The sequence below is a fragment of the Papaver somniferum genome, chromosome 3, assembly GCF_003573695.1.
Source record: "Papaver somniferum cultivar HN1 chromosome 3, ASM357369v1, whole genome shotgun sequence".
Classification (NCBI taxonomy): Eukaryota; Viridiplantae; Streptophyta; class Magnoliopsida; order Ranunculales; family Papaveraceae; genus Papaver; species Papaver somniferum.
In genome coordinates, this window is record NC_039360.1 from 63,084,981 (window position 1) to 63,108,158 (window position 23,178).

The 23,178-nt window shown below is 35.7% G+C and overlaps 1 long non-coding RNA gene across 2 annotated transcripts; it reads left to right on the forward strand.

The window, feature by feature from the left end:
• Window positions 1–18,650: 18,650 nt before the first annotated feature.
• On the forward strand, window positions 18,651–22,858 carry LOC113356320. Of its 2 annotated transcripts, XR_003362941.1 has the most exons (9): window positions 18,651–19,185; window positions 19,644–19,858; window positions 20,121–20,390; window positions 20,658–20,757; window positions 21,053–21,134; window positions 21,216–21,348; window positions 21,733–21,893; window positions 21,992–22,098; window positions 22,320–22,858. It is a non-coding gene; the product is annotated as an uncharacterized LOC113356320 (long non-coding RNA). The 2 variants fall into 2 exon arrangements; XR_003362940.1 differs by having other exon boundaries at window positions 21,053–21,348.
• The last annotated feature ends 320 nt before the right edge of the window (window positions 22,859–23,178 follow it).

The window sequence follows — 23,178 nt, forward strand, 5'->3', positions numbered from 1 at the left end:
AACTTCGGTATGGACTGTAGTTGAACCCAAATCAATCTCACACTGATCCAAGGTACAGTTATGCTCCTACGTCTCTGATCCCAGCAGGATGCTACACACTTGATTCCCTTAGCTGATGTCACCCACAACTAAGAGTTGCTACGACCCAAAGTCGAAGACTTTAATAAACAAATATGTATCAAACATAAAAGTCTACGGTAATAGATAAATTTGTCTCCCGCAGAAATACCTACGAGTTTTTGTTCCGCGATTTGATAAATCAAGGTGAACAGGAACCAATTGATTAACCAGACTTATATTCCCAAAGAACAGCTTAGTATTATTAATCACCTCACAATAATCAAATCGTATGATGGCGAAACTAGAAAATGTGGAATCACAAACGATGAGACGAAGATGTTTGTGACTACTTTTATATCTTAACTATCGGAGAAATCAATCTCAAATCAGTCCTTACGATTGTACTTAATACGATAGAAACATTAAGATCAAATCACACAACTACGAGAAAATGGTATCGGTCTGGATTCACAATCCCAATGAAGTCTTCAAGTCGTTAACCTACAGGGTCTCGATAGAAACCTAAGGTTAAAGGAGAATCGACTCTAGCTAATACAACTAGTATCACACAGGAGGTGTGGGGATTAGGTTTCCCAGTTGCTAGAGTTCTCCCTTATATAGTCTTTCAAATCAGGGTTTGCAATCAATGTTAGATTATAACAAAGCATTCAATATTCACCGTTAGACGAAAACCTGATTACATTCAAGCTAATATCTTTCAACCATTAGATCGAAACTTAGCTTGTTACACACAAATGAAATGCACGTTTGTGTAACCGTACCCAAACTTGTACATCTAGTTGGTTCAACAGTAGTTAACCAAATGGTTAGCCATATGAGCACTTTCATATCAACCGTATTCTTCTTTCACACAACTAGTTCAAATGACTCAAATGAACTAGTTAGAGGTTGTTCAATTGCTTAGATCTTTATAATAGACACAATTGAAACAAAAATGATTTGATTCACTCGAATCGATTCATGAACTTTATATCCACGGTTTGCAAACTTGTATTCCTTAGTTTATATAAGTTTAAGTTCACGAATAATTGTTTTTAGAAAATAACCAACTTAAGTACGTGGACTGGTACGAGGACTTAAGTACCCGGAATAAGTTTGTATATAGTTCACAAACTCCAGCAGATTTTCTCAGGAAGAGAACCTCCGACAGTACGCGGACTGGGTTCGCGGACTCTGTTCCGGTTTTCCTGATCAACAAAGTATGCATACATTGGTTCAAGGAATAAGGACTTATACATGTATGAGTTATCACACAATGCTTATATCCAACAATGGTTATATAATCTAAACTCTCATTTCAATCATTGAAACATTCTTAGAGGACGTTATATAGTTGTTGTTCACAAACCATTTTTCGTTAAAGCCATTTTCAAGTGATTGAAACTTAACATGACTTTCGTCACTAGTAAAGATGAACTTGGCCAAAGAGAAAGCTTGCCAACACATATTTCGATAAATAATAAGCGAGATAAACTCGGCTCGAAATAGCAAATGTGTATAATCAAAGTCTATATAGCAAAACGACTTTTGTCTCAAGATAGAAGATAGAGTAGATAGACTTTTGAGTGATAGATAAGTTCAAGTCTCCACATACCTTTTAGTCGATGAAGTTCCACCAGTTCCTTGAGTAGTTCTTCGTATTTGTATGATGATCGCCATGGAGTCTTGAGCTCAACTATACTCTCTATCCTAGTCCGAGACTTAGCTAATAGTAGACTAAAAATAAAGACTTATAGTTTTGATCACTAATTTTGACAAACATGCTTGAGATAGCAACACATGCGAGTTCGACCGAGCAGTGCTCTAACAATAACCTTACATGAAAGAGAACAAACCTCAACAATAACAACAATTATAACTAAAACAGAAATTACAGAACATTATTTTGTAAGTTATTAGTTTAATGCAGTCATTTACAATCACTAACAACAATTACCATAAGTTGTTCATATATAGCCTTACTTCTAAGTAATAAAATCACTTACAATAACATTTATTTGCTGTTAACTTTGGTTGTTTTACACAATTTTATGGGATCAACTCTAAACATTATTCATCAAATATTTTTGTACAATCACACAACTATTTTAGATTACAACTCACACAACACAGAATTATATGGGATCAACTCCTCTTGTTGACCCTATCTATGGTGTAACATTTAGCATCTACATGTACCGAAGAACACACATTCAGAGAATATCATTAACTTCTTGTTTTGCAGAATCATCAGCTTTAAATAAGGACTGTATAATTATCATGCAAATGCTGATGAACACACACACAGAGAGTACAATAATTGGAAACTACTTTTCTTACCTCTATCAACTGCAACTGCAAGTGCAACTTTGAAATCAAATTAACCTAAAATCAAAATCAAACAAAAACAGTTAATACAAAACTAATTATATCCTAAACCAAACATAGTATCTAGTAGCAGTAATCGGCATTAAATCATACATGCAATTTTTTTTTCCAGAAACTGAAAATCAAACTCGAAATCAAAACCTTAAAAAATCACCATCAAAACCAAAATCTTCACCAATAACAGTAAGTAGAAGATGAAAATCGTGTTTACCTCTTTTAATCTTGTGTTTAAATCTTCAAACTTAGTAAACCCTAGTTTTCTATCATTTCTTCTCAGATTTTTTGATTGCTGAAACTAAAAATGATTCTAATGAGATCGGTTACTGAGATCTATATAGATTGACGTTTTTTTTTCAGTTTTGATCGACAGTTTCATTTTGGATTTTTGATTCAAATTTTTTTTCTTCTACAGTTACAGAACGAGAGAGAAGAGAAGAAGGAGAGAGAGATCGTGTGAATGTCTCGTAACGGCTACTGCACTAAATGAGTTGTAAAGTTATAATGTTGGAGTATATACAGGGGCATTATAGTAATCTAACAATCCGAGATTTTTAGGGGAGGGCATTTTTATTTTGGGGGAGGGTATTTTTATTTTGGGGGAGGGTATTTTCGTTGGGCCTCTATTATAGGGGTATTTAATTAATGTACACTCTAATCTAACTTATTATCAAAAAAAATTAAAATAATGTCAATTATAGTATACTGATATTGATAATCAAAATGAAATTATAATTGTTGGACCATATCATAAATATCTAGACTAAAATCCATGAAAATGTAAAAATTTGAGCCCCTAGATCGCTAACTCACACAAGGCACTTTGTGAGTTCGCGGCGAAAAATTCTATCAAATAGTAGGCATGCATGGGTTTAGACTTTAGTGTCTAGAATTTAGATGTTGATGATCCCATAAAAAGGCTTACTTCAAGCCCTCAAAGTCTTGCATACTTTTTTTTGACGCGAAAGAAACAGTTTATTAATGGTTGTGAATCAAAACATTGTTCTTCTCTTCTCAATCCCCTGGATACCCAAAGTTTAGAAATTTTTTGCAATTCCTAGCATGCCTAGCCAACTTACCATCTAGTTTATTTCATAATTTACTACTAAACATGTAACTCCATAAAAGGTTAACTGCGCAAATTTTCTTTAACATCTAATAAGATCGACTGATTCTCCCAACTAGATTTCTTATACCCACTCACTGCCTCAGTTACTAATTGAGCATCCAGTAGAAAACAAACGTATTGCATACCAAGCTCTTCCGCCCAATGCATAGACTGCAGCAGTCCTTCGCACTCTGATAATTGTTAATGTCTCATGATAATCAAGATCAAGAATGAGATGAGACACAGAGATGAAGTAGAAGAATATGATATTGTATTAATGTGTAGGAAAAACGTTAATACCCAATGTATGTGTTCATACAGATTTATTACATATCATTACACCTGTCTAACTCAAATAGGACATAGACAACTGAATGGAGAGCCAATGAAAACAAAGATAAAAGTCAACTGAGACTGACTTGACCTGACTTTAATCAATAATCCTATTTGCCCCCCTCAAACTGATAGAGGCTAACTCTAAGCAGTTTGAAAAACAAAGCACAGCTCAAACATTTTACACAAGAGCAACAACAGACATTGAACATAATAAACTAAAAAGAACTCTGTCTTGCATGATAAGGTAAACTCTCAATAGAAAAGGCAAGATCCAGTGAAGTAGAAAGAGCTGAAAAATCCCCTGAAACAGCATATGAAGAAACTGCAGAACTTGTAGAAGAACTTGCATGTGCAGATAAAGTTGTTGATGTAGTAGTTACCAGCAATTGATGAAGTAAGGAAGTAAAGACTGGAGCATAAAGACCTTTTGTAAACAGATCAGCCAACTGATTTTCAGAAGCAATATGCTGCACTCTTAGAAATCCACTAGTGATCAATTCTCTGACAACATGATAGTGTATTTTTATGTGTTTTGCCCTGGAGTGAGAAACAAGATTAGCAGACAGATATATTACACTTGTAATATCACAATACAGAGTAATTGGTTAAAGTAAAGAAACATGTAGCTCAGAAAATAAAGAGGACAACCATTCCAATTTTGCAGTAGCTACTGACAAGCATTTATATTCTGCTTCAACTGTTGATCTAGACATAGTAGGTTGCTTTTTACTATACTAGGAAATTAAAGAAGTCCCCATAAAAATTGCATAACCACGAGTTGATCTTGCTGTCACAGGATAATTACCCCAGTCTGAATCAGTGTAAGTTGTTATGTCCCCTTTCTCAGAGTGATACCAACACCAATAGTACCCTTCAAGTATCTAAGAATTCTTTTAACTAACAGCAGATGGACATCAGTTGGAGCATGCATAAACTGACCCACATAACTTACCCCAAAATATATATCAGGTCTTGTTAAACACAAGTATTAAGCATTCCAACAATGGTTTTGTATTCAGAAGCATTAGATAATAAAACTCCATCATTTGTAGAAGCCTTTGGACCTTTAGCAACAGGTGTGCTACATGGATTACATTTCAGCATTTTAGCTTTAGTCAATAACTCCAAAGTATACTTCTTTTGAGTTAACATAATACTATCAGTAGACCTACTAGCCTCAAGGCCTAAGAAAAAGTGCAAATCTCCCGAAATTTTCATTGCAAAGGAATTACTTAAAAACTGAATTAAGTGGGTAAGCAAACTATCTTAAGACCCAGTAAGTATGATGTCATCCACATACAATAACAGAACCATCATATCATTACCAGAAGAATAAACAAACATTGAACAGAAACTGCCCTGACAAAACCATATGAAAGTAATGTTGAACTAAACTTTTCAAACTGAGCCCTTGGTGTTTGTTTTAAACCATATAAACTTTTCTTTAAATGGCAAACTTTATTAGGAAATTCAGTACTCACAAAACTTGGTGGCTGCTTCATATATACATCCTCTGTCAAATCCCCATGCAAAAAAGCATTTGAAACATCTAATTGCTTAACTGGCCAACCTCTAGTAACAGCTAAAGTCAAAACAACTCTTACTGTTGTTGCTTTCACTACTGGACTAAAGGTCTCTCCATAATCTACACCATCCTACTGATTGTAACCCAAAGCTACTAGTCTTGACTTTAATCTGTCCATAATACCATCAGACTTCAATTTAACTCTATAAACCCATTTGAACCCAGAATATTCATATGAGGTTCAGGGTCTACATATTCCCATGTTCCATTCCTGATTAATGCATCATTTTCATCCTTCGTAGATACTTGACATCTTGGATCTTGTATGGCAACTTTAAAACTTTTTGGATCAGTAGGAACATTTTTTAAAGAAACAAAAGCAGAAGGAATTTAATGCTTTACAGAGTGGTTTAAAACATGATCAGGAAAATATTTGGGCTTAGTAATACCCCTATGAGATCTAATAACAATAGTGGAAGTCACAGGAGGAACTGAAGAAATTTGTGGAGTAGTATCAATGACAGAGGAAGATAAATTTGAAGTATGGGAATAGTAAAATTCATGTTCAGAGAAAATAACATGCCTAGAGATGTAAGTTCTTTTGGAACAGGATTGTAACACTTATATCCTTTATGTAAAGCACTGTAGCCAGTAAAAATGCATTTAACAGATTTGGGAGATAACTTATCATCTCTAGAATGACCCAAAAAAGGAAAGCAAATACAACCAAGAACTTTGAGAAAATAATACTCTGGCAAATCATTGTATAAAACTTGAAAATGAGATTTATTTTGAAGAATGGGAGTAGGAGATCTGTTTATAAGATATATAGCTGCCAAAAAACCATCATACCAATATTCCTTTGGACAATGAGCATTGAAAAGCAAAGTATTTCCCATTTCAGTTATATGTCTATGTTTTCTTTCAGCCAAACCATTTTGTTCTGGTCTTTTAGGACAAGAAATCCTAATTTGACTACCAGATGACTCTAAAAAACCTTGAAAAGGACCTTTAACCAATTCACTTGCACCATCAGTTTGAAAATCTAAAAATTTTGCTTGAAATAGATTCTCAGTTAAACTTTTAAAATGCTTAAAACATTGCAAAGCCTCAGACTTAAGTTGCATTGGATAAATCCAATGAAATCTACTGAAATCATCAATAAAGAGAATATAATATCTATGATCAGCTAGAAATGAAACAGGAGCAGGACACCACTCATCACAATGAATGAGTGCAAGTGGAGAGGAAGCATGAGAAGAGGATAGTTGAAAAGGAAGTATTTTACTTTTTGAAAATGCGGGGGTACAACAACCACACCCAACAATTCGTTTGCCAATCTGTGAGGACTTACTCCAACACATTTTTTAAAGAGTGAGCTAGACAGTCAGACTCAATCAAGATTAAAGTATATCAAAGAGTTTAATATCTCTAACTCTTATATCAATATGCAATTAGAAAATAGAAATCTGCGAGCCTTATTGAATATAAGAGGAATTACTTGAACGGTACCAAAGACCAATGTTCAAGTGTCAATAATTGTAAATCAACAACCAAAAATTAGATATTATGATTGATTGATTTTAACGCACAACCTGTGATGTTTCAATTATATACCAAAATATAATGCGGAAAAGAGATAACACAGACAGAATTATGTTAACGAGGAAACCGCAAATGCAGAAAAATCTCGGGACCTAGTCCAGATTGAACACCACATTGTATTAAGCCGCTACAGACACTAGCCTACTACCAATTAACTTCGGCTGGACTGTAATTGAACCCTAATCAATCTCACACTGATTCAAGGTACAGTTGCGCTCCTTACGTCTCTGATCCCAGTAGAATACTACACGCTTGATTCCCTTAGCCGATCTCACCCACAACTAAGAGTTGCTACGACCTAAAGTCGAGGACTTGATAGACAAATCTATCTCACACAGAAAAGTCTATAGGATTGAATAAATCTGTCTCCCACAGAAATACCCAAGAGTTTTTGTTCCGTCTTTTGATAAATCAAGGTGGACATCAACCAATTGATAAACCAGACTTATATTCCCGAAGAACAGCCTAGTATTATCAATCACCTCACAATAAACTTAATCGACTAGCGAAACAAGTTTTTGTGGAATCACAAACGATGAGACGAAGTTTGTTTGTAATTACTTTGCTATCTTGCCTATCGGAGATATAAAATCTCGAGCCAATTATTTCAATTGCACTCAACACAATGGAAACAACAAGATCAGATCATGCAACTACAAAGATAATAGTTGGGCCAGGCTTCACAATCTCAATGAAGTCTTCAAGTCGTTAACCTACAGGGTCTCGAGAAGAAACCTAAGGTTAAAGGAGATTCGACTCTAGTTATACAACTAGTAACACACAGGAGGTGTGGGGATTACCTTTCGCAGTTGCTAGAGTTCTCCTTTATATAGTTTTCAAATCAGGGTTTGCAATCCAAGTTACCTTGGTAACAAAGCGTTCAATATTCATCGTTAGATGAACAACCTAGTTCAACTAAGATAATATCTTTCAACCGTTAGATCGAACTTAGCTTGTTACACACAAATCAAATGTACCCTCATTTAGGTTTATGTAGCCGTACCTAAACGTGTACACCGTTGGTTCACAAATAGTTAACCGAGGTTAGTCATATGATTACTCTCATATCAACCTTATTCATCTTAACCATAACAAGTTCAAATGACTCAAATGAAACTAGTTAAGATTTTTTCAATTGTTTAGAAAACAGAATTGAAATCAAATCGGTTTGATTCACTTGAATCAATCATGAACATTGTACCCACGATTTGCAAAGATTGCATTCCTTATGATTTAAATGTTTAAGTTCATGGACTTGACCGATTTGAAAAAGTAACCAGCTTAAGTATGCGTACTTAAGCAACCGGTTTTTGAGTTTGTGAAGTTTCCAAACTCAACAGAAATTTTCGGTTCAAAAACTTCCGCCAGTATGCGTACGGGTACGCATACTTAAGGTGACTGGTTTGTGAGTTTTGCCAAAACTAAACTCAACAGAAATTCTCGTTTTGAGAACTTCCGTTAGTATGCGTACGGGTACGCATATTTAACCTGTCTCCTTCACCAAATCCGTATACACACATATGCATACTCGTGGCTTCCGGTTTATGGACTTATACACTAATGTGCGAACACACTATATATGCTCATATCCAAAGATGGTTACATCATCAACTCTTTATTTCAATCACTGAAATATTCTTCTATAATGTTAATAGTCGTTTTCACACACTATCAACATCAAAGAAATTTTCAAGATATTGAAATAATCATTATTGAAACCTTCGAAGTCTTACACCAAATGATTGTATCACACAAACCATGTAAGATGTAACTCGGCAATTTTCTCATGATATAAGATGAACTTGGTCGAAGCGAAAGCTTACCAACACATACTTCGAGAAATATGTAAGCGAAATATACTCAGCTCGAAATCTCAAATGTGTATAGAGAAAACTATATCGTAACACGACTTATGTCTCAATATAAGAGATAGTAGAAATAGACTTTCCAAGTGATAGATAAGTTCAAGTCTCCACATACCTTTTGTCGAAGAAGTTCCACAAGCACCCCTTACTAGTTCTCCGTCTTCAAGAGATGAACGTCGAGAGATTTAAGCGCAACTACACTATCTATGTCCTAGTCCGAGACATCTACAAATAGGCTAGAAATCAAGACTTATAGTTTTGATCACTTACATTGACAAACATGCTTGAGATAGCAACGCATGCGAGTTTTACCGAGCAATGCTCTAACAATCTCCCCCTTTGTCAATTTTAGTGACAAAACTATCAATACATATGGATTACAAAAAAAGAGAGATAAAAGAATAAGTTTCTTATCCACATGCTTGATCTCCTTCGCATCTTCAACGCGACTCGAAATCTTCGTCACTTCCAAGTACTCAATGATCCTAAAGGTTGTAAGTTTAGCATCACAGTTGTTGAAGATCCGTAGCTATAACAATGAGAAAACAAAATATTCTCGGTCATTGTTATACAGTGTCATAATATTATCACACAACATCAAAGTTCAATTGTATCACAACTTTGACAATAACACTATGGTGATATGCATCACTCCCCCTTAGTCAATACATATCTCAACATGAAAACCACTTCCCCTTACATAATGATCCGTAAAGCATATGTATTTGTAGTGTGAATTACACATTAATTCTCCCCCTTTTTGTCAACAAAATTGGCAAAGGTACGAAAATTAGTGGGATACTAATGAAATTTCCACGGAGATACATCATGACCAAAGGTGTATTAACATACCAACAAATTTAGATGCAATCATAAAGACGAAACTAAATGCATTCATCAAGGAGTTAATGAAGATACAAGATAACCCCTAAAAATTCCACAGCCGCACTCCCCACAAAGATTTGGCAATTAAGCACAAGTTCATAATGAACTCTCCCCCATAAAATGTCATTCGCAAAGGAATAACAAAGGCGACCTTACTTTCACAAGAAAATAAGGATTTCTTTTTGGACAAACAAATCACATGAAAACATGAATTTGTATCCACAAAAATTAATTGAAATAACCACAAGGGAACCCATAGTTAGTTCAATCAAAAAAATAACAACCCAATTAACCACAAGAGAACCCATGATTAATTCAATTGGAATACACAATCAAATTAATCACAAAAAAATGATCAATTTAATTGGTCATGCTCGATATAAGCGAACTTACGGAGAAACAACTAAAAAACCAAAAGAGAATGATTAATTTAGTTGATCATGTTCGACATAGGGAACCACACGGAGCAACAACTAAGTTAATCATAAGAAAATAATCGGATCATTCGATTGTGCTCAACATAAGAAACCTTATGGAACAACACAGTATATGCACAAAGATTGTGGATCGGAGATCGACCAAATACTGCGGAATAGATAAGGATTCATTCTATTTTGCATCACTATTTGCACAATGACATATAATATACTTAATCCTTATAAACAAAAGTTGTATCCTTTCTTTTTATCAAAAACATGACATAAAAGGCTTTAACTTTTGTAATGTCAAAAGTTCATTCTATCTTTCATCAATACATTCACATCGACATAATAGAGATAGCTTTTGAACAAGTAAGGAACAGTCACAGGTTCACGGACGTAAACAACATATCCCATAACAATTTGCAATATACAAAATCATAAAGATTAAAATTGCAAAAATCATCTTCCAAAAAATACTTTAGAATTTAAATAAATAAATCTAAAAACAATGAAGATGAAAATCGTTGGACATAGCTATGTGTACTCACAATAATGGCTATTTCGAACCCTAGTTATTCTTCCAAAATCATAAAAAGAAGATTTATTAGACATTGAGACCTCTGAAGAATTCTTTATCGTCCCCGAACTCCTTGTCGTCAACAGCCATAGGTACATAGGGTTCATGGAGAATGGAGTCAATTCCAACAAACCTTCTAGGCTGATGATGTCGAACCAGTGCCTTCTGAATTTCCAGAGTTCTCATAACAAAAGCCCTTATTTGCTTAATCTCCTTTCTTGCTTCTTTCAACTCTTCAAGAACATCAGAAAACTTCTGAGAATCTGAAGGAACAACTCTTGGCTTCCTCACATTCCTTCTTTTTCTTTTCAAAGTCGAAGGCAACAGAGATTTTTCTTTTTCCTTTATGATTGATGGCTTAACAATCATATTAACATATTTTTCATCAGAACTCATGATTCTTGGAGTCTCCATATGTGTATGGGTTTGTGAGAAGAAATCACTCTATAAACTCAACAAGCGGTCTTAAGATGAAAAGAGTTTCAGAGAAGAAAAAAGGAATATAGGGTTATGGAACCTTTTAACACCGGTTCACGCACGCACGATTCACGACCCTAAAGAGAGTGGAATAGCAGAGAATAACCCTCTTTTGATAAACAGGGAGGTTCCTTCCAATATCAATTAGATATGAAAGACTTCCAAACCATACAACAAATCTAAGAAAAACAAAACAAAAAGATTTTTTTTCTTTTCTTTTTAAGCCTAAGGTGTGCAAGTTCTTGTCTCTTTTAATCAGGCACATGAGACAAGATGCATAAAAACAACACAATCAAGTTGCGCTGTGGTGAACAACAATTTGTCCACCATGACCCTTTTGAAAGGAATTCATAGATACCTGTCTATCAAAGTGTTTAGACCATACTCTTTTCTCTACTGGTCTTGACCTATCTTTGGAAACCAACTTCTTTGAAGAGGATAAAATCTTACATACCTCAGCGGTTTTTTAAACAAGTTTGAGCTTGTTTGCTAGGAAATTTGCTCTTCTTTAAAGTCTCTTGACATGTATCATCTTGTGTTTATCCTTGAAACTCTTTGAAAGTTCATGACCTTAAGTGAAAAATAAGAACATGTCAATGGATATGCTGATTCGAACTCCCGAAATGTGCAAGCTTCTAGGAACAGAGTGGATCCTAAAAAATCAGACATAGAGTTTCCAACAGAAAGGTTAATTTCTTCTTCCAGATTGGTTGTGTTTCTTTCTAAAAGAATATCAAGATTGATGTATGTATTGCTACAGTTATCAAAATCGATATCTTCACAAAGAAGTGCACCACTTGATTTTTCGTCTTTATTGGAATCAAGTGATCAAACATTTCATCAAGAGTTGCAGCAAGACCTTTGTTTCCAGTGTATTTTCTACGATTTGGGCACTCATTTGAAAAATGACCAAAACCTTTACACTTAAAGCACTGTGGAATATCCTCGTCATCAGCCTCGCCGACATCCCTGTTTCTTGGGGGAACGCGATTGTGAGGTTTAACTGACGACCTAGGTTTGTCTCTTGAATACCGTCTACTTCTCTTCAATAGAAGATCCCTAAACTTCCTTGTGATCATAGAGACTGATTTTTCAAGATCTTCATCTGATGAAACAATCTCAGAAAGATCATCCTCAGAGACATAAACACTTTTACTTTTGTCAAGTAATTTAGTGTTCTTTTGTGCTTTAAAGGCAACATCCTTTCTGATTTTGAATGTGTGCTCATGATCAAAAATCTTTAGCTTTCCAACCAACGTGTTTCTGGAAAGAGCATCAAGGTTATTTCCTTAAACCATGGCATGCTTCTTAAAATCGTATCTAAATGGCAGCGATCTGAGAATTTTCATCACAATGTCCTTTTCAGGAATAGTTTTACCCGATGCAAAAGATGCATTAACAATTTCAGACATTTTGTGATTAAACTCATCAAATGAATCTTCATCTGCCATACGAAGGTTTTCCCAATCGGAAATAAGGTTTTGAAGCCTAGCTTCTTTTTCACTGGTATTTCCTTCGAATACGGTTTCTAAGATATCCCAAGCATCTTTAGACCTAGTGCACGTAGTCATATGGTGCTGAAGATCTGGGGTAATGGCATGTATGATGGCATTCAAACCGTCGGAGTTTTGCTTTGCAGCAAGTATCTCGGCAGTATTGTATTCACCAATGTTCTTTGGAACGTTCACATTCCCCACTGCCACAACGGGAGCATCATAGCCATTAACTACATAAACTCATGATTGAAAATCACGCGCTTGAAGAAAGGCACGCATATCAATTTTCCACCATAAGTAATTAGAGTCATCGAAGACTGGTGGTACGTTTATAGAGATAGCACCTTTGTCCATATCAGATCGCTACAAACACAGACTTATGAGGTCTTTAATGTGTTTGCCTGCTCTGATACCAATTGAAAATTTGGGGGTACAACAACCACACCCAACAATTCTTTTGGAAATCTGAGAGGACTTATTCCAATACACTTTCTAGAGGATCAACTAGACAGTCAGACTCAATCTAGATTAGAGTATATCAAAGAGTTTAATATCTCTAACTCTTAGCTCAATCTGCAATAAGCAAATAGAAATCTGCGAGCCTGATTGAATATAAGAGGAATTACTTGAACGGTACCAAAGACCAATGTTCAAGTGTCAATCAATGTAAATCAACAACCAAAGGTTGGATATTCTAATTGATTGATCTTAACGCACAACCTGTGATATTTCAATTATATACCAAAATATAATGCGGAAAAGAAATAAGACAAACACCGGAATTTTGTTAACGATGAAACCAAAAATGCAGAAAAACCCCGGGACCTAGTCCAGATTGAACACCACACTGTATTAAGCCATTACAGACACTAGCCTACTACCAATTAACTTCAGACTGGACTGTAGTTGAACCCTAATCAATCTCACACTGATTCAAGGTACAGTTGCGCTCCTTACGTCTCTGATCCCAGTAGAATACTACACGCTTGATTCCCTTAGCCGATCTCACCCACAACTAAGAGTTGCTACGACCTAAAGTCGAAGACTTGATAGACAAAACTGTCTCACACGGAAAAGTCTATAGGATTGAATAAATTTGTCCCCGACAGAAATACCCAAGAGTTTTTGTTCCGTCTTTTGATAAATCAAGGTGAACATGAACCAATTGATAAACCAGACTTATATTCCCGAAGAACAGCCTAGTATTATGAATCACCTCACAATAAACTTAATCGACTAGCGAAACAAGTTATTGTGGAATCACAAACGATGAGACGAAGTTTGTTTGTAATTACTTTGCTATCTTTCCTATCGGAGATATAAAATCTCGAGCCAATTATTTCAATTGCACTCAACACAATGGAAACAACAAGATCAGATCATGCAACTATAAAGATAATAGTTGGGTTTGGCTTCACATCCCAATGAAGTCTTCAAGTCATTAACCTACAGGGTCTCGAGAAGAAACCTAAGGTTAAAGGATAATCGACTCTAGTTATGCAACTAGTAACACACATGAGGTGTGGGGATTACCCCAGTTGCTATAGTTCTTCTTTATATAATTTTCAAATCAGGGTTTGCAATCCAAGTTACCTTGGTAACAAAGCATGCATTATTCACCGTTAGATGAAAAACCTGATTCAACCAAGATAATATCTTTCAACCGCTAGATCGAACTTAGCTTGTTACACACCAATGAAATGTACCCTCATTTAGGTTTATGTATCCGTACCTAAACGTGTACACCATGTTGGTTCACAAATAGTTAACCGACGTTAGCCATATGATTACTCTTATATCAACCTTATTCATCTTAACCATAACTAGTTCAAATGACTCAAATGAAACTAGTTAAGAGTTGTTCAATTGTTTAGAAAACACAATTGCAATCAAATCAGTTTGATTCACTTGAATCAATCATGAACATTATAGCCATGATTTGCAAAGATTGCATTCCTTTATTATTTAAATATTTAAGTTCATGGACTTGACGGATTTGACAAAGTAACCAGCTTAAGTATGCGTACGAGTATGCTACTTAATCAACCGAATTTTGAGTTTGTGATGTTTCCAAACTCAGCAGAAATTTTCGGTTCAAAAACTTCCGCCATTATGCGTACGGGTACGCATACTTAAGGTGACTGGTTTGTGAGTTTTGGAAAAACCAAACTAAGCAGAAATTCTCGGTTTGAGAACTTCAGCCAATATTCGTGCGAGTACGCATACTTAACCTGTCTCCTTCACCAAATCCGTACACACACATATGCATACTCTTGGCTTCCGGTTTATGGACTTATACACTAATGTACAAACACATTATATATGCTTATATTCAAAGATGGTTACATCATCAACTCTTTATTTCAATCATTGAAACATTCTTCTATAATGTCAATAGCCGTTTTCACACACTATTAGCGTCAAAGCAATTTTCAAGATATTGAAATAATCATTATTGAAACCTTCCAAGTCTTACACCAAATGATTGTATCACACAAACCATGTACGATGTTACTCGGCAATTTTCTCATGATATAAGATGAACTTGGTCAAAGAGAAAGCTTACCAACACATACTTCGAGAATATGTAAGCGAGATATACTCAGCTCGAAATCTCAAATATGTATAGAGGTAACACGACTTATGTCTCAATATAGGAGATAGTAGAAATAGACTTTCCAAGTGATAGATAAGTTCAAGTCTCCACATACCTTTTGTCGAAGAAGTTCCACAAGCTCCCCTTAGTAGTTCTTCGTCTTCAAGAGATGAACGTCAAGAGATTTAAGCTCAACTACACTATCTATGTCCTAGTCCGAGACATCTACAAATAGGCTAGAAATCAAGACTTATAGTTTTGATCACTAACATTGACAAACATGCTTGAGATAGCAACGCATGCGAGTTTGACCGAGCAATGCTCTAACACGTTTTGCTAATTGACATGGGTGACAAAGAGTATGAGTATTTTTAGACTGAACTATGATGCTTTTATGATTATGAAGATGTTGAATAATTTTTGAAGAATGATGACCTAATCTATTACGACATAAGTCAGAAGAAGCAACAAGAGAAGAAAAAGCACACTTAAGCATATGTGAAGAAATATGATATATATTATCAACCATCTTTCCTTTAGCTAATAATGCATTATTGTGTAAACTTCTGATCTCATATTCAAAAGGATCCAATGTAATATAACATGCATTTTCTTTTGTGAATCTAGCCACAAATAAAAGATTATGCTTCATAGCCGGAACATGCAACACATTTGCTAACTTAAAACTAGTGGTAGAAGTATGTATATGATAAGTACCAGTAAGAGCAATGGGTAAAGTCTTACCATTTCCAATCATAACTGAGTAATTTCCTTTATAGTTGGAGGCATTTTGAAGCAATGTTCTGTCCGCAGTCATATAAGTTGAAGCACCATTATCAGTGATCCACACTATATTGGATGAAGAAGGATTATCATTTAAAGCAACATTGTTGAGATTCAGACTTGTATAAGCATTGTGAGTAGTACCAGAAGGATAAACATTATCATGTGAGCAAGGTCTTGTTCTTCATAATGTACATAATTGGCTTGAGACTTATACCCATTTGAATTTCCACCACTGGAAGTACTAGTAGTGGATGGAGGATGATATCTGAAGAAACATCTGGTAGCAATATGACCATTCTTCTTGCATATTTGACAGAACATCTTAGTAAAATCCAAATAAGGTCTTCTATCATTATTTGAAGTTGATCCATTCTGTGACTGACCATTGGAGATATTTGAGCTAGACCTATATTGATACCGGTTGTTCTTATAAGGTCCACCATTTCCATTCTTATTATATCCACCATTTTTTCTATTATTATTATAACCAGTAGAACCATTCCTCCATATAAAAGCAGTAGTAGTTTGTTCATCATACATATTTGTATTTTTATGTTGCCTCTCAGACAAAAATTGCTCATGAGATAGTAATCTAGCTTTAATTTCCCCAAAAGTATATGGAGTCTCTCTATTTTGAGAAGAAACCACAAAAACATCATATTCACTACCCAATCCATTTGGCAAGAACATTATTAGATCCTCATCACTCACCTTTTCACCAATTGCTGCTATTATTTTAATCTTCTTAAGATAATCAATAATAGATTGATTTCCCTTTTTAATTCCATTCAATTGTGTCCTCAACAAATTTTTCTTTGCACGAAATTGAGTTCTAAAACTAGTTTCAAGATAATCCCAAATATCCTTTGATGTAGTAAGACCAAGAACATCACCACTAACGGTAGAAGTAAATGTGGCTTTAAGACAGGTTGAGACAAATCTATCTAATCGTCTCCAAGAAACACAATTAGCATTATCTACCTCAACCCCATTAACTGTAATTCTTCCAGGGTTATGATTTCACCATTAACATAACCACACAAATCCGTTGAAACAAGAACTCCCTCGAAATGATCAAGCCATAAAAGATAATTTGAACCATCTAATTTCATTGAAACAAAATTTGATATATTTGTAAAAGGAAGAGTAGGTAAAGAACAGTACCAGCGGAAGTCGACATACTGTTGTTGATTTGAATTGTTGAAAAAGAATCGTGTTGTTGATGATTAGTAGTATTGTTGTTGTTGTTGTTGTTGTTGTTTGTAATATTGTTGTTGCTAGTAAAACCAGATCTGAGTTTTACCATAAATTTTCAGATGAACCCTAATTCAAGATTTGGGGAAAAATTGTTGAATACGTATTACCCAGATGAAAAGAAGCAAAAAATTATTGAGAAAATTGTTGAGTTGTGTGTATTGAAGGATCGGTTCTAGTCTGATACCACGAGAATTGTTAATGTCTCATGATAATCAAGATCAAGAATGAGATGAGACACAAAGATGGAGAAAAAGAAGATGATATTGTATTATTGTGTAGGAAAAACGTTAATACCCAATATCTGTGTTCAGACATATCAACCTTTATACTACAATAGTGTCTGGTGTGTCACCCAGCGGCCAGGATACATCCTTTGTTATCAATCCTTGTTATCGTCCCAGCGGCCAGGATACTCACCTCCCTCTCTCTCCTCTCTCTCCTCTGTCTTACTACTTCTTCTTCCACAAGAAAACCATCAAAAACAACCCTTCTCTGCTCAGATCTAGTCCATTTTTGGACTAGATCTGAGCAGATTTCTTCATTTTTACTTGCTTTCTAGGTTAGTTAGTAGATTTGTTTAGTTTTTATTATGTTTTATACTTATCTACACCGATTTGGTGGTTTTATCTACTTTTTTGAGGTTTATCTTCGCTTTAATGGCGATTTTAGGTTATTGGGTTGGGTTCTAAGATCAATAGTGATGCTCTTTAACGACGAAATCTCCATCTTTGTTGTCTCCGGCGACGAAATCTTCATCGGAATCTTCATCATCAACTTATCTGCGACGAAATCCTCATCGGTGGTCTTTTTGATGACGGAAGCCTCATCACTATTTACAAGAGATTTGAGCAAATCACTCCTATTATGGGAGCATTTCTTTCTAAAGAAGAAAAACAAACTAAATGGTTGGAATTTAATTCCGAGAAAAACCATCCTTCTTTCGATTTAATCGGATCTTATTCATACTTGTATTTGTCTTATTCCGGTAATCCTTCTCTTTCTCTTGTCGAATTTCTCGGTATTGTGCTCTTACGCTTTGCTCTTGTTACTTTGTATTCTCTTATTTTCAATCTTAAACTCATTGTAACCTTAAAATCCCATTAATGAAAAGGTTCTTGGTTTATCAAAAAAAAAAAAAAAAAATCCTTCCTTTCGTCATTAGTGAGTGTTGTCTAGCCATTATTATCGTGGCCCACCAACTCTCTATCTAAATAGCTAAATATCTAGCATTATCTAACGCCCAGTTAGCTTTATATAAACATTGGGCATCTCTTTCAACTTTATGTGGTGTGGGTTGTTCTCTGAAAATAACGCGTCCCATCTAACGCCATGAAAGAACCCCTCTTCACTATAATCAGTAGAGTTCCCATCTCAGAGTAAACCCAGTCCTTCCAACTTCTAGAAAAGATTCGACCTTCTATGTCCTTCAATCCTGTTCACTCTCTTTGGTAATGCCTCCCTATCTAACGCCTCAATATATCCCCTCTTTACTGTAATCAGTAAAGATTACATCTGAGATTCGATCCAATTCTTCCAACTTCTATAAAAGATCCAATCTTCTATGTCCATTAATTCCAGTATTTCAATCACATCTCAGAGTCGGCCGAACTTCCCTTTCAACCAATTTCACGATCTCTGAAATCAGTTACGGTTCTAGGTGTGCCCTAATAATTAGATTTCCCTTGGGATTGATTTATTATTGAAATTACACCAAAAGTAACGCACGTCATGGATTTAATTGCCTGCTGCATCTATAAATTGTCTCCGAAAATCACAGGGAAGCATCAGTCTCACCGGTTCACCATGTAAGTTTTGCCTCTCTCTTCCTCCAGTTTACGGTTTCTATTAAAATTGATTAACAAAAACAAACTTTTATCTTTTTTCATTAGAGTTTCCACTTATACTATTGTAATCTTTTTCGATATCTTGATTAGTATTGCAATTGCTTAAAAACTTGGTGATTGGTGTGATTGACGATACTTCCATGGAATCAATTAGAAACCCGTAGAATAAAACAAAATTGATTAGTCGTCGGGTCTCACTCAGTTATGGTTCTCAGGTTCACAATCATAGTCTTAACATCTCAATTTTTATAATTTTTAGTGTTCATGGGACTTTGTTTTAAATCGATACAGCTTCTCAATTGAAATGTATTATCGTACAATTCTATTTGCATGCACTTAGGTATCAATGTACAGTCAATCTGTTCTAATCACTCATACTATTTGAATTGTAGTCTGATATTTGGTTTAAATGCATGTAGCTTCCCAGACAAAGAGAGAAATAGCATCACAGGTTACCTGCAATATTCAGAAGGTTGGACCCTCAGCCACACAGGACACACTCAAGAGCTTACGATCGCTTGACGAAGGAAAAACAAACATCGTTGCCGTCCGTGTTACCCTGAAATGGGAAGAGTTGGACTTCATGTCAACCAACGACGTTTCCGGCGTTGATATGGTTATTGTTGACGAGCAGGTAACAATCCATACTAAATAAACATCGTGTAGCTGAATATGGTTATTGATATGGGAAGTGTTCACTTTACTATAAAAATACTATGCTCCTAATTGATCATCTCATAGAATTTTATATAAATTGTTTTTGTTGTAGCTTTGTGTCTGTTGTTTAGTCCCCTCCAATTTTTGTATTCATCTGGCCCCCATATTAATCCTGTAGAATATAACCTAAAAAGGACTAAGCTAAGAATTGGGATTTCCTGACACGTTAATTGGTACAGGGGGAAGAGTTACACGCCGTCATACCCAAAAATCTTATTTGGAAGTTTGATAAGCTGATTCGGGAGGGGGGGTTGTACTTGATGCAGAAACTACACTTGACACTGCTAAAACGAAGTTCCGTCCTGCGCACAATGAGAAGCGGGCCTTCTTCCGGACCACCACCTCCATCACTTCTTTGGATGCCTATTCCGTGTACATTATTCCCCAGAAATTCTCATTCACTGAGTTTGAGGACATAGAATCAAACCTCCAAAACATACATCTTACAGGTAAATCGAAACTCAATACTACAGTCGTGTGTTCTTTCTCATTTTAATGCCCATATTTGAACCTAATCACCGTATTAGAAGTTCCACACAACATGATTAGCATGGTCAACAGGACAACTTTATAAATGCCTCAGAGAATCTGCTTCCAAATCAAAGAACAACTTGACATTATTTGTACATGTCTAATGAATTTTACGTAGCCCAACATTTTTCTTTCTGTGATGATGCATTTTTTGATTTCTGACCTTTGCGACCTTTCTGATGCAGATGTGGTGGGTTTCTTAAAAACAGTCACCAACATCCAGGTGCTTCAAAGGTCTGATGGCCAATCAAGCCGAATGCGCGAGATCACAATTGAAAATCTCAGGTGAACGCACTTTGACTTTACAAATAATGAATCCTTTAGTGCCAGTGCATAATCAAATTCTTTTTCCCTGCCACGGGGGCACAACTATGAAAATTGCTCTATGGGGTTCTGCCGCCAACCAAGTAGGGAATGACCCAATTGGTTTCGACTCCATCCCCCGTCCTGTGTTGGTTGCTGTGTGCTCCACTTTTGTTAAGAACTACCAATGTATCCCAAGTAACATGTTAATTAACTAATCCTGTTTACCTACCTCATTTTTAAAAAAAATCTCTAACTCTAAAGCATGCCAATTCAGGTCGAATCACCCTATCTTCAACCAATGCCACCAAAGTCTACGCGGATGCAGACATACCCGAAGTCGTTGAAATGCGAGAAAGGTTATCAAATACCTACTTAATATCGTCTTTGTTTTGTACTGATCCTACTCCGTTATCACTGATTATGTTTGGGCTAATCAGGGACCCCTATGCTAGACCACCCCGCCATATCACAATACCGACTAAGAAAGGAAAATTACCTATACATTTCAATCCTGACAACAGGAAAAAAATATCGCAGCTGCTCACTACCACATGGGATCCTTCTTGCCAGGTAGTTTCCTCATTCCCAGAATATCTAAGTTCAGACAAGAAAATGAGTAAATCAAAAACGGTTCGAACTGTTTCATTTTCTTAATGTCTATATTGTTTTAATCATTAGTTTGTTACGTCTTCATATTAGTAACAACATTTAATCAATTTATGTGACAAGACATCCTGCTCTGTTATATTATTCTTGGATCTGCGTTTTCACACTCTACTCCAGGGCTTTTAATATTGATGTCTTACTGCATAAATGATTAGATTCTCCCAATTCATCGGGAAACTATGCATACACGTCGTATATTAAATTGGGTTATAATAGAAAGCTATATTCACATGTGTTGATACTTATATATACCAATACTTCATCTTCGATTTATGTCTATATATGCAGGACGCTAAAGTCCTCATATGTAACGCCACTGCCACCAATGTGCTGATTGAAAATGGTTGGCACTATCTTGCCTGCCATCCATGTAGCAAGAAGGTTATGGGTGATGATGGAGACCTTTGGTTCACTAAATGTGAAGCCAAAGTTGAAATGCCCATTGCAAGGTAATCACCCGGAACATAATTTTCAATCATTCTGACATGTCGGAAGCTATCTATCACTTAACCAATGCACGGGTCGATGATTCCTTTTTGCATCACAGGTTCATGGTCCGCTTTGAGGTAGAGGACCACAGTCTTTGTAGCTCTGGATAGTGAAGTCCAAAAAATGGTCCGTTCTACCGCAGCTGAGCTCATAGGAGCGTCAGAGGTAATCCTGTGTCTATATTTTTGGTTTGATGATATGTTTTGAGTATGTCATCTTTGCAGCTGAGTTTTGGTCCACCCATGTGTGCATTTATATATCATAAATCCGTTTTTTAAAGAAATTGAAAGAGTTCAGTGCAGAGTTTAGTATAGAAGTTTAATTGATATTTCTTATTTCCTTTTCATCCATCAAACTAATGCTACATTCAACACTTAACATCGCAGGATAATGCTAAAATCTGCGGTAATATCTGTATTCTCGCAGATACTCCAGCGAGCTGTTGATTTCCAAATTACTATCAATTCCTTCAACATGAAACAGAAAGCACCATCTAGCTTCACTGTCACCCGAATTAACCTCACCCACCAGCCTGGCCAAGGTGTTTTTGCGACTGTGAAAGTTGAAGGGGTTTCAAATACTGTTGATGGACCGCACGCAAAGAAACCTCGCCTAAACGAAACAACTGGAATGGAGGATAATAAGGATGAAGCTGCTGAATGAATTGGGCCTTGCTACCGGAGTATAATTGAATAAAACATTACATGAACCTTTACTCAGTATTGTTATTTGTTTTTTGTTTTCTTTGTTTAAACTCCATGTTTCGCATGTTACTTACAATCTTGATAATAGTTATGCTCTATTATCCGGTTCCCCATTTCAACGCTAGGTCTTTTGTTAAAAAAGTTTCAGAACCTTAACTGTCTGCACTGCAAGACGGTACTTTATATGATTGCTTATCCTAATCTCTTGCCCTGCGATATAATTCTGCGATATAATTTGCTTATAGTTTCTTTTCTTATAGTCAGTCACTATCTGCTCCATGTTTTCTACATTTAAAAAACCGAATAAATGACATGAATTGAAAGGAGGTTAGATTACAGGGAAAACTTTTTACAGATTGAAAGGGCTTCGGCACCTGTAATGATGGGTTGAAGTTAATACAGGTGCAACTATGTCCAAAATGTATGTGGTGTTACGCATTGTAAGAACGAATTTGTAGGTGGCCAAACACCTTCATCAAGTTTTATCTTTTCTTCCAAATTTGAACGCCCATGGGGGTGCACCAACCCAATGTTTGGAGAT